Below are 14,101 nucleotides of genomic sequence, written 5' to 3' on the forward strand. Positions count from 1 at the left end.
GACATTGAGGGTGCTTGGTCCATGTGATTAGCTTATTCCTGTTTACTGATTGTTAGGTGAAGTGAAGCTTCTACTCTCCCACAGAGTTTAAAAGACAGTCTCCAGGTTCTATATGATTACGATCCAAAGCAATAGTTCTAAAGTTCTTGAGAAAGATGTTCCTGGGTTATATAAGGTTTACATCTCAAAGAGCCACAGAAAAAATTTACAAGTGCCAGTTTCCCAAGTAAATGCTCTAAGAAGAGGTAAGTCAGAAGCCTATAGTCAGAAAGAATCCTGTCTAAAGTGCAGGCAAACTGAGGGAAATACTAAGGCAGTCAATGGCATTCAAAGAAATGAATACTTAAAATCCTGTGCCCCAATGTGCTGTAATAATAAAAGAAGTGGTCTCCATTTTTGCATCCTCACTTTTCATTTCCTTTTCCCTTCCTTTAACATATCTTTACTGTACAACTTTTGTTTGTTAAGTACTTTGTTTGAGGACCACGAAGTACACTCACATTAAAAAGGAACGCAAACTTTCAATAGCAGTGGGAATTAAGCAATAGAAATTAAGACTTTTGGTCAGATCTATCAAATGCCAGGATGAATTTTTGCTAAACAATATTCAAGTGAAAAATTGATCCAGAATGGTACATCCATGGGCAGAAATAGGGTTATTGGAGAAACTAGCAATAATTTCTCGCATGTAATCATATTCCTTTTACTAAAAAATTGTAAGAAAGGGGGTACATTTTCTTACATTTATGCACCAATTCTTGTGCATAAATGCAGTTTTCTAGGATGAGCAAAACATAGTGGGCCCTTGAACGATAACGGGAATTGGAGGCACCAACCCCTTGTGCAATCAAAAATCCATGCATAAGTTTAGCTCCCTCAAAACTGAACTTCTTATAACCTATAATTGACTGAAAGTCATACCAATAACATAAACAGTCAACTAAATGTTTTATATTATATGTATTTTTCATTGTATTCTTACACTAAAGTAAGCTAGGAGAAAGAAAATTTTATTTTTAAAAATCATAAGAAAGAAAATGTATTTGCTATTCATTAAGTGGGAGTGGATCATCCTAAAAGCCTTCATCCTGGTTGTCTTCACTTTGAATGGCCTGAGAAGGAGGAGTAACAGGATGTGTTGGTATTTCTGTCTCAAGAATGTCAGAGGCAAAAGAAAATTCACATGTAAGTGAACCCACACAGTTAAAATCTATGTTCTTCAAGAGTCAACTGTAATAACCCTTCATTAGTATCTCATTGTTTAAATTAATGCTAGGACCTCCATTACTTTGTTTTAATTGGGAGCCCCTATATTTAGGGTTTATTACTTGAAGAACAAAAAAAATGGCAAGCTATTAGTGTTTTTTGCTTTGTTTTCTGTTATTCACAATAAACTAATCAGGCTATTTGATATTTTTAGATATTTGATCTGTCAAGAACAGTAGAGTCCTTAGAGTATCAAAATTCCATTTAATAAAGGAATGACAAGCACTCACATAATAATTAGATATTATTCATATTATTCTGCCATTTAGTTGCTTTCACAAGCATGATAATTTTTAACTCCAACCATGTTGACTCCATATTGAGGGCTGGTCTCACTATATAATAAAAAAGCTAAATAAAAACGTAAAAACAACAATCCAAAAAACCTGCTAAAACAAAATCTAACTTGGATAAGGCAGGAGGGAGTCATGGAATAGTTCACCTTCGAGACTGGATCTTGGGGGACTGGAGATGAAAGCAGACCATGGGGCAAATGTGAAAAATGAGATTTGGATCCTAAGGAATATCTCTGAGAATGGTGTTGGAGCAGGTTAAGCAACCAGTGGACACTGCAAGGGTTTATTTATCAATAGTGTAATTAGATCACTTCAGGCAGTCATACCAAATAAATACATCTCTTCACAGTAAAGGAAAAACACCCTACTGTAACAATCTATAATGAAGATTTTTCCTTTTAGTCCAAGCAGATTGTCTGATGGTAGGTAGGTAGAAAATGGGAAGGGAGGAACTACGTTAGTATAGATAGGACAGTTGGCGCTAGGGGGAATTACGGAAGCAGGAACTAAACTAAATTTGAATGTGACCCAGCAATATAATTTCTATACTCAGAAGAAAAATATGCATATGTGTCCCAAAGAAGTATCTAAGAATTTGTAATGCAATTACTAAAAAGTATAGAATTACACAAAATTACTAAAAGCTAATAAAAATGTCCATTGCCAGTTAGTCAAATAAAGTGTGATACATTTGTAAAATGAAATTATTATTCTAAAATGAAAATATAAATGGCATCAGTGACACTACTAAATTTCACAAATGTAATATTGAGCAAAAGAAACTAGCCATAAAAATACTGTATGACTTCATTCATATATAATTCCAAAGCATTCACAAATTATCTGTGCTATTAGGAAGAAGAATGTGGTTGGAACAAGAGGGGATTCTTAAGTGTTATTAACAGTCTACTTCTTGACCATCGTGGCTATGTCTTATATTGATATATTAAGACTGCTGTAACAAATCATCCCAAACTAGATTGATTACAACAACCATTTTGGTTTTTTCTTCACAGGTCTAGAGGCCAGAAGTCTGAAGCCAAGGTGTCAACGGGGCTGTGCTCCCTCTGAAGGCTCTGGAGAAGAATCCTTTTTTGCCTCTTCCACCTGGTTTCTGTTGTTTCTTGGCTTGTGGTTGCACAATTCCAAGATAGTCTCTGGGTCTCTGTCTTACCCTTTTCCGTCCTTTACAAAGACTTGCTATGAATTTAAGGCCCACCACCCAGATATACAGGATGGTAACATCTCAAAATCTTTTGCTTAATTACATTTGCAAGAACCCTTTTCCAAATAAGGTCACATTCATAGTTTCTGGGTATTAGAATGTGGGCTTTCCTTTTTGAAGCCACCACTCAACCTCCTACATGTGAGCATGTTCATTTTGTAAATAGTCACTGAACTGTATACCTGTGATTGTGTACTTTCCTCCTTATGGATTTTGCTTCTTTAAAAATGTTTAATTTATTAATGCCTCATATTTTATAAGCTTTCCAGTTGATTATGCAAATATTGTTTGATTTGGCATATACTGGACTTTGTAATGAGGAGAGAATGTTGGTATCCTCATGACTCCAAATTTTTTAGTCACAGACTATGCAATAAATCCACAAGCAGATTTATAATATAAAACATATATATATTGTGTTTAATAAGAGATATTTTAGTTTTTGACATTTACTTTTTTAAAATTTTATTTACTTTTTTCCATAAGTTATTGGGGTACAGATGGTATTTGGTTACATGAGTAAGTTCTTTAGTGGTGAGTTCTGAGATTTTGCTGCACCATTCACCCGAGCAGTATACATATCACCATATTTGTAGTCTTTTATCCCTCACTCCCCTCCCACTCTTACCCCCAAGTCCCCAAAGTCCATAGCATCATTCTTATGCCTTTGCATACACATAGCTTAGCTCCCACATATCAGTGAGAACATACGATCTTTGGTTTTCCATTCCTGAGTTACTTCACTTAGAATAATAGTCTCCAATCTCATCCAGATCACTGCAAATGCTGTTAATTAATTCCTTTTATTGGCTGCATAGTATGCCATCGTATATATATGCTACAATTTCTTTATCCATTTGTTGATTGATGGGTACCTGAATTGGTTCCATGATTTTGCAATTGTGAATTGCAAATAAACATGGACGTGCAAGTATCTTTCTCAATGACTTCTTTTCCTCTGGGTAGATACCCAGTAGTAGGATTGCTGGATCAAATGGTGGTTCTACTTTTAGTTCCTTAAGGAATCTCCACACTGTTTTCCATAGTGGTTGTACTAGTTTACATTCCCACGAGCAGTGTAGAAATGGTCCCTGTTCAATGCATCCATGCCAACATCTACTGCTTTTTGATTTTTTGATTATCGCCATTCTTGCAAGAGTAAGGTGATATTGCATTGTGGTTTTGATTTTCATTCCCCTGATCATTAGTGATGTTGAGCATTTTTTCATATGTTTCTTGGCCATTTGTATATCTTGTTCTGAGAATTATCTATTCACGTCCTTAGCCCACTTTTTCATGGAATTGTTTGTTTTATTCTTACTGGTTTGTTTGAGCTCATTGTAGATTCTGGATGTTAGTCCTTTGTCAGATGGATAGATTCTGAAGAATTTCCTCTCACTCTGTGGGTTGTCTGTTTACTCTGCTGATTGTTCCTTTTGCCATGCAAAAGCTCTTTCATGTAATTAGGTTCCAGCTATGTATCTTTGTTTTATTGCATTGCTTTTGGGTTCTTGGTCATGAAATTCTTGCCTAAGTCAATGTCTAGAAGGGTTTTTCCAATGTTATATTCTATGATTTTCATAGTTTCAGATCTTAGGTTTGAATCCTTAATCCATCTTGAGTTGATTTTTTATAAGGTGAGAGATGAGGATACGGTTTCATTCTCCTACATGTGGCTATCCAATCATCCCAGCACTATTTGTTGGGTGTCCTTTTCCCACTTTATGTTTTTATTTGCTTTGTCGAAGATCAGTTGACTGTATTTGGGTTTATTTCTGGGTTCTCTATTCTGTGGTTTCCATTGGTCTATGTGTCTATTTTTACACCAGTACCACTCTGTTTTGGGGACCATGGCCTTATAATATAACTTGAAATCAGGTAGTGTGATGCCTCCAGATTTGTTATTTTTGCTTAGTCTTGCTTTGGATATGTGGACTCTTTTTTGGTTCCATATTAATTTTAGAATTGTTTTTTCTAATTCTGTGAAGAATGATGGTGGTATTTTGATGGGAATTGCATTGATTTGTAGATTGCTTTTGGCACTATTGTCATTTTCACAATATTGATTCTACCCACATATGAGAGTAGGATGTGTTTCTATTTGTTCATATCATCTATGATTTATTTCAGCAGTGTTTTGTGGTTTTCCTTGTAGAGTTCGTTTGACTCCTTGGTCAGGTATATTCCTAAATATTTTATTTTATTTCATTTTATCTATTTATTTTTGCAGCTCTTGTAAAAGGGATTGAGTTACTGATTTGATTCTCTGGTTGGTCACTGTTGGTGTATAGAAGAACTACTGATTTCTAGCTTTTTGTGTACATTAATCTTCAATCTGCAAACTTTGCTGAATTATTTTATCAGTTCTAGGAGCTTTCTGGAGGAGTCCTTAGGGTTTTCAAGGTAAGCAACCATATCATCAGCAAACAGTGACAGTTTGACTTCCTCTTTACTGATTTGGATGCCATTTATTTCTTTCTGTATTCTGAATGCTCTGACTAGGGCTTCCAGTACTGTGTTGAAGAAGAGTGGTGAGAGTGGACATCCTTGGCTTGTTCCAGTTAACAGAGAGAGTGCTTTCAAATTTTCCCCATTCAGTATCATGTTGGCTGTGGATTTGTCAGAGATGGCTTTTATTACATTAAGGTATGTCCCTTGTATGCCAATTTTGCTGAGAGTTTTAATCATAAAGCAATGCTGGATTTTGTCAAATGCTTTTTCTGCATCTGTTGAGATAATCACCTGATTGTTGTTTTTAATTCTGTTTATGTGGTGTATCACATTTGTTGACTTGATGTTAAACCATCTCTGCATCCCAGATATGAAACCCATTTGATCATGGTGGATTATCTTTTTGATATATTGTTGGATTTGGTTAGCTACTATTTTGTTAAGAATTTTAGCACCTATGCTCATCAAGGATATCAGCCTGCAGTTTTCTTTTTTGGTTATGTATTTTCCTAGTTTTGGTATTAAGGTGATGCTGGCTTCATACAACGAATTAGAGAGGGTTCCTTCTTTCCATATCTTCTTGTCAAAAGAATTGATACCAATTCTTCTTTGAATTTCTGACAGAAGTCTGCTGTGAATCCGTCTGGTCCTGGAATTTTTTTGTTAGTAGTTTTTTATTCGTTCTTTTCATTTTATTCATTTCATTCTTTCTACTTGTTATTGGTCTGTTTGGGGTATCTAATTCTTCCTGATTTATGCTAGGAGGGTTATATTTTTCCAGGAGTTTATCCATCTCTTCTAAGTTTTATAGTTTATGTGAGTAAAGATGATTGCAACCTTGAATTATCTTTTGTATTTCAGTAGTGTCAGTTGCAATGTCTTCTGTTTCATTTCTCAGTGAGATTTTTTGGATTTTCTCTCTTCTTTTCTTGGTTAATCTTGCTAATGGTCTGTCAATTTTATTTATCTTTTCGAAGAACCAGCTTTTTGTTTCCTTTATCTTTCGTATGTTGTTTCTTTGTTTGTTTCAATTTCATTTAGTTCTGCTCTGATCTTGGTTATTTCTTCTGATGGGTTTGAATTTGGTTTGTTCTTTAGTTCCTTGAGGTGTGACCTTAGAATGTCAGTTTGTATTCTTTCAGTCTTTTTCATGGAGGTGTTTACGGCTATCAGCTTTCCTCTTGGCACCACCTTTGCTGTATCCCAGAGTTTTTGTTAGGTTGTGTCATTATTGTTGTTCAGTTAGAAATTTTTTTAAATTTACACCTTGATTTCCTTTTTGACCCAGTGCTCATTCAGGAACAGGTTATTTAATTTCCATGTATTTGCATGGTTTTGAAAGTTCCTTTTGGAATTGATTTCCAGTTTTATTCCACTGTGGTCTGAGAGAGTGCTTAATATAATTTCAATTTTTTAAAATTTTATGAGGCTTGTTTTATGGCCTATCATATGGTCTATCTTGGAGACAGTTCCATGCACTGTTGAATAGAATGTGTATTCTGGGGTTGTTGGATGAAATCTTCTGTATATGTCTGTTATGTCCATTTGTAACAAGGTATAGTTTAAATACCTTGTTTCTTCATTGACTTTAAGACTTAATTACTGTCTAGTGCTGTCAGTGGAGTATTGAAGTCCCCACTATTATTGTGTTTCTACGTATCTCATTTCATAGGTCTATTAGTAATTGTTTTATAAATTTGGGAGCTCCAGTGTTAGGTGCATATATATTTAGGATTGTGATATTTTCCTGTTGGACAAGGCCTTTTACGATTGTATAATGTCCCTCTCTGTATCTTTTAACTCCTGTCGCTTTAAAGTTTGTTTTGTCTGGTATAAGAATAGCTTCCACTGCTTGATTTTGGTGTCCATTTGCATGAAATACCTTTTTCCACCCCTTTACTTTAAGTTTATGTGAGTCCTTACATGTTAGATGAGTCTCCTGAAGGCAGCAGATAGTTGGTTGGTGAGTTCTTATCCATTCTGGAGTTCTGTATCTTTTAGGTGGAGCATGTAGGCCATTTACATTCAATGTTGGTAGTGAAATGTGAGGCATCGTTACAGTCATCATGCTCTTTGTTGCCTGTATACCTTGGCTTTTTGTTTTTTGTTTTTGCTTTTTAACCGTATTTTTGTTTTATAGGTCCTGTGCGATTTATGCTTTAAAGAGTTTCTGTCTTGTTGTGTTTTGGGGATTTGTTTTAAGATTTAGAGCTCCTTTTAGCAGGTCCTGTAGTGGTGGCTTGGTAATGGCAAATTCTCTCAGCATTCACCTTTAAAGGCAGAGAAATCACAAAGGGCCCATGAATTAGTTGAGGAGCAATTAAAAGTCAGCCATATAGAACCATAAAACAGCCCTTGGAATTTGCCCATTTTTGTCATTCCCAAAAGATCTGGCAAATGGAGACTTTTGCATGACTTACAGGCTATTAATGCTCATTTGCAACCTATGGGGCCCCTTCAACAGGGGCTCTCTTCCCCTGAGCTGATTCCTCAAGATTAGCCTGTAGTCATTATTGACTTAAAAGACTGTTTTTATACTATTCTTCTTGCAGAACAGGACAGAGAAAAATTTGTGTTTACCATACCAGCTATCAGTAATGAAAGGCCAGCTCATTGATTTCATTGGAAAGTACTTCCTCAAGGAATGCTGAACAGTCCTACTATGTGTCAGTATCATGTAAATCAGACTTTCCTCCCCAGTAGAAAAGAATTTTCTAAGTGCAAGATTATTCATTTTATGGATGATATTTTACTAGCAGGCCCAACAGAGCCAGCACTTTCAAGTTTATATGCCTATGTCCAAAGGAATACACATTTAAGAGGTTTAATCATAGCACCTGAAAAAGTACAGATGTCCTCTCCTTTGAAATATCTTGGATGCATACTAACTTCCCAGTCAGTGAGACTTCAAAAAGTTAAATTGAACACTGACAACTTACACACCTTAAATGATTATCAGAAATTACTGGGTGATAGTAATTGGCTTTGCCCCACCTTGGGCATAACTACTGATAAGTTACAAAACCTGTTTTCTATCCTAAAGGGCAATACAGCCCTAGACTCTTCCAGGTATTTAACCCCACAGCAAAAAGGGAAATGCGGAAATAGAGCAAGCTCTTTCTCAGAGGCAACTAGATGGCACAGACCCACAATATTCAGTCAAATTGTTTGTTTTTCTTATTAAACATTCCCCAACAGGATTAATAGGACAGATGGCCCTAGGGCTGTGCTTTCTAGAATGGATCTTTTGCTCACATACTGGGACTAAAACACTGTCTCCCTATATCCAGCTAGTTAGTAAAGAAATCTATACAGGCCACAGATGATGCAATCTGTTGCTAGATTATGACCCTGATGTTACAAGAATTTCCTTGAACAAAAACCAGTTAGAAGCCGTCTTGCCCTTGTCTCTAGACCTGCAAATAGCACTCTGTGATTATGCAGACCATATAGAACATGCCCTTCCTGCTGACAAATTACTTCAGTTCTTATCTCATACTCCTGTAGTTATGCCTACAAAGGTAGTTCACTGCCCCATACCTAACACTTTAATGCTTTTTACTGATAGCTCTAGTAAAAACGGAAAAGCAGCTGTCTGATGGGAACTGCATAACTCCTTCACTTGATCTGGATTTACTAGTACTCAGAGAGCTGAGGTTGGAGCCTTAATATTGGCCCTGGAAAGTTTTTCCACTCAGCCCATCAATATTGTTAGTGACTCTGCTTATTCTGTTTACTTATTACAGAATCTTGAGACAGTCCTCATTAAGTCCACTCTCAAACCCATTCTGTGTGCACTTTTTCTTCAACTTCAGCAATTGCTGGATCAATGTACGCATCCTATTTTTATCACACATATTTGAGCCCACAGCTTGCTTCCTGGCCCACTGGCTTATAGCAATAATCAAGCAGACCTGCGAGTTATGATGTCACTGCTTCACCAAGTCACCTAATTGTATCAATTTTTTCACCAAAATTGGAGCAACTTATCTAAACAATTTCAACTTACCCAAAAACTAGCTAAACAAATGCTTTCTGTTGTACATTGCAACTCTCGTAGGATATTGACTTTTCTTATTCTCTCACTCTGGCTGCAACTGATACCTGCTACACTCTATTAGGCCCATCTTCTAAACCTGCCTTTCTTCTGCCCTGTTACCTGGGCAGACACCCCTTCCCAGTCTCTAATAATGTAACTGCTTGGCTGGGAAGGGTTGACATACCCCCAGTGGTGTTCTTTGGTAATGACACACATTAGACTAAGGGGCCAAGTAATACTACATGTCACTCCTTGATTGGAAAAGAATATTACTAATTATACTCATGTTTGTCTCATATTATTTACTAATTCTAGGATGCAAAGCTGGAATACAAGCAGTAGCTGCTACCCTAGACAAACCTGTTGCTGCACTCATCTGTACTCTTCAATCAAAACAGCCTGATGTGAAAAACAGAAAAGGGGGATGTGTAGGAGATTGGTCAGGGTGGTGGGAAAAATTATAGGGAAAGACACAAACCTTCTTGGAAGGCTGGGAGGTTTTGCAAAGCTTCGGGAGAGAATAAAAGCTGAAGGCATCTAATTACCTTACCCTGAAGCAGAGGGTGAAGGGTAGATAACAGGGAATATAAAGGAATTTATCTAGATGAATTCATTTACTTTCGTCTCTGGAAACCAACCTTTGATCATTCGCATGTAGGACTGCTTTCTACTTGGGGATCGACAATGTTAATTACTCACAAATTGTGTTTGGTCCAGGTCTTTGTCATTAAAACTGTACTGAATAAATACAAGCCTCTCTGGCTTTTTGGGGCTGCACTCTCATCAGCAGTGTTAAGCCATGCAGTCCCCTAGCCATGCTCTCAGGCAAAATACCTGTGTCTGCATACTTCTTTCATCTGTTACTCAGCCAGAGACTGTGGAATGGACTCAGCAATATCGGACACTTTTGAAAACATTTTTACATTTAGACAAAGGCATTTTTTTTTTGAAATGGAGTTTAGCTGTTGTCTCCCAGGCTGGGGTGCCATGGCGTGATCTCGGCTCACTGCAACCTCTACCTCCTGTCCTGGATTCAAGCAATTCTCCTTCATCAGTCTCCTGAGTAGCTGGGATTACAGGTGCCTGCCACCACGTCCAGATAATTTTTGTATTTTTAGTAGAGACAGGCTTTTACCATATTGGCCAGGCTGGTCTTGAATTCCTAACCTCAGGTGATCCACCTGCCTCAGCCTCCCAAAGTGCTAGGATTACAGGTGTGTACAGCACCCAGCTCAGACAAGGGCATTTTAATGTCCTTAGGTTTAAATAGCTTCATCAACCCCCTTCCCCAACACATGCAATTCAAAACACCTGCAGTGGAAAGGCTATAGTGAAATGCCTTGCTTTGTGTTAAATATAAGCACAATTATGAGAATATATAAAGGGATATTCAGTCAAGAACTAGACGGACAGGAGACTTCCTGAAGAAAAGGGCTTTAATCATTAACCTAATTCAAGTATGCATCACCAAATGTAAGTTATTCATTATGTTTTTCTGACCATAAAATGTACTAAACATCTTTATATCTCATTTTGTTGTTTTGTTGTATTCAGGTTGAGCATCCCTAATCTGAAGACCTGAAATCTTAAATGCTCCAAAATATGAAACTTTTTGAGTGCCATGACACCAAAAGTGGAAAAGTCCACACCTGATTTCATGTGACCGGTTGCACAAAACACAGTTTATTCTTCATCCCCAAGGGAAAAAAGACTCAACTGGCCCCTTCAGCTCCAATATTTTTTCTGCACATGCCCAGATTCATCCACACCAGTACACACACAAAGGGTAATAAAATGACATGCATGCAGGTTGGATGCACTAACAATAGGTTTCACACAGTGCCTTAAATGGGGCTGAGATCCATGTGTATTACTTACTATAGTATTTTTTTTTCTTATTTTCTGCTCTGTGGTGTATAGATGTTATTGAAAATGTCAAAAAACCTTCAGGTTACCCTAGAGATAACAGTAATAAGAAAAAGTGAAGGCATTTCTGCTTATCTATAGCACAAAAAGTTAGATTTTGGGTAAACTGAACAGTGGTGTAAGTGTTAAATGTCTTACAGAAGACTATGGTGTTGAAATGACTACCATGTATAACCTGAAGAAACAGAAGGATAAACTATTGGAGTTTTAAGCTGGAAGTGATGAAGATAAGTTAATAGAAAATAGAAAAACACTGCATGAAGCTTAAAGTGAAGATCTTGATCATGTGTTGAAAGACTGGATTCATCAGCGTCACAATGAACACATGCCACTAACGGCATGCTGACCATGAAACAAGAAAAAATATATTTCGGTGAACTAAACAGTGAAGAGAACTGTGAATATTTAACAGGCAGGTGTCAGACATTTTTTAAAAGACAAGACATTACATTTTTAATGACTTGTGGTAATTAAGCATCTGCTGATCTTAAAGCAGTGAAGAAATTATTTGATGAATTTTCCAAGGTCATGGCTGATGAAAATCTGATGGAAGAACAAGTCTAGAAAGCCGATGAAACATCACTGTTTTGGTGTTGTTGCCCGAGAAAGACATTCACTGCAGCTGATGAGGAAGCCCCTACAGGAATTAAGGATGCCAAGACAGAATAACTTTGCTGGGATGTGCTAATGCAGTAGGTACACATAAATGTAAACTCGCCATAATAAGCAAAGGATTACATCCTCACTATTTTCAGAGTGAGTTTTTTACCAGTCCACTTTTATGCTAACAAAAAAGTATGAATCATTAGGAATATCTTTTCTGATTAGTTTCAAAGACATTTTCTACGAGTGGCTCATACTCACTGCAGGGAATTTGGACTAGATGAAAACTACAAGATTTTGTTATTTATTGACAATTGTTTTGCTCATCCTCCAGCAGAAACTCATCAAAAATGTTGTTTATGCCACGTGCTTTCCCCAAATGTGACTTTATGAATTCAGTCATGTGACCAGGGTATCCTTAGATCAATAAAGAGTAAATATAAGAACACTTTCTGAATCGAGGCATGGGTGTGGGAGTTTTCAAAAGGAGTTTAGCATGATGTTGTATATGCTGATACCAATGCATGGAACACAGTGACTAAATACATAGTTGTGCATGACTGGCACAATCTCTGACCTGCAACTATGTTCCCTGATTATCATGAGCAAGATGATGACTTCGAAGGATTCTGTATGTGAAGTGAGAATAAAAACAATGTCTGACCTGGTTACATATACAAAAACTATGCCTTGAGACTATGTCAGTAAATTGGAAAAAGTGAGTATCAAAGAAGGCTTTAACATTGATAATGAAGCACCAGTTGTTCATTCATTGACCAATGGTAAAATAGCCAAAGTTGTTCTGAATACAAGTGATCATAATAGTGATGATGAAGATGACAATGTTAACACTGCAGAAAAATATGTATAGACAACATAGTGAAAATGTGTGATTGTTTTATTAAAGTACTAGAGAACCATGCATTTATAACAGAAGAAATCATTTTCAGTTTATAAAATCAAAGAGAGACTTCAAAGAGAAAAACCATCGTTAATGAGGCAGATGACTCTAGAGAAGACATTTTAAAAAACCATCACACAAAGTTTCTTCTTACCCATGGAGGACCAACTTTTTTGTCCCTCCAACTGCTTCTGATCTTTTGTGTGTGTGTGTGTGTGTGTGTGTGTGTGTGTGTGTGTGTGTGTGTGTATGCTGATCTTAAAGCAGTGGAGAAATTATTTGATGTATTTTCCAAGGTCATGGCCAATGAAAATCTGATGCATATATATATATACACACACACACACATATACACATACATATAATCATATATAATAACATACAATCTGTATTTTACATATACTATATATACATATATATAACATGCAACCTGTACTATACATATACTATATATAATATATATATATTACACACACACACACACACACACACACACACACACACACACAGAGTACAGATTGAGGAAGCAGAGCAAGATTGCCGAATAGAACTCTCCAGTAATTGTCCCTTCTGTGGAAACAACAAATTCAACAACTATTCATACAAAAAAAGCACCTTTTTTTTAATAAGCTCCAAAAAATCAGGTGAGCAATTATAGTACCTGGTTTTAATTTCATATCACTAAAAGAGGCACTGAAAAGGACAGAAAATGAAATCCTGAATTGCTGACACCATCCTGTCCCATCCCTCAGCAGTGACTGTGTGGTGCAGAGATAATCTGTGTGCTTTCGGGAGAGAGAAAGCATTGATCACGGGAATTTGAATTAGAACTCAGTGCTGCCCTGGCACAACAGAAAGCAAAACCCGGATGAACTCAGTCAGTGCCTACAGAGGAAAATTCTGGAAAGCTCTGCCACCATGGGCTGAAGGACTCTGGGGTTCTAAATAAACTTGAAAAGAAGTCTAGGCCACAAGGACTGCAAATCCTGGGCAAACTGTGGTGCTGTGCTGAACTTGGAGCCAGTGGACTTGGTGTACATGTGACATAGCGAGACACCAGCCAGGGTAGCCAAGGGAGGAAAGGAGAGGAAAGAGTAAAAGGGACTTTCTCTTACATCTTGGGCCACAGTTGGGTAGAGCAACAAGCAGGCTCCTGATATTCCTGATTCCAGGCCTTGGCTGCTGGTCCTGGACCAGAATGGAGTCACTTGCCCTGAAGGAAGAGACCCCAGTCTGGAAACATTCACCACAAGCTGACTGAAGAGCCCATGGGCGCTAAATGAACATCGGCAGTAGCCAGGCAATACTTGCTGTGGGCCTGGGGCACTAGTGGACACAGGGAGAAACTCCTCTGCTTTAGGGAAGGGAAAGAAAGCATGGGGAAGACTTTGTCT

This window comes from Macaca mulatta, chromosome 4 (assembly GCF_049350105.2).
Source record: "Macaca mulatta isolate MMU2019108-1 chromosome 4, T2T-MMU8v2.0, whole genome shotgun sequence".
Classification (NCBI taxonomy): Eukaryota; Metazoa; Chordata; class Mammalia; order Primates; family Cercopithecidae; genus Macaca; species Macaca mulatta.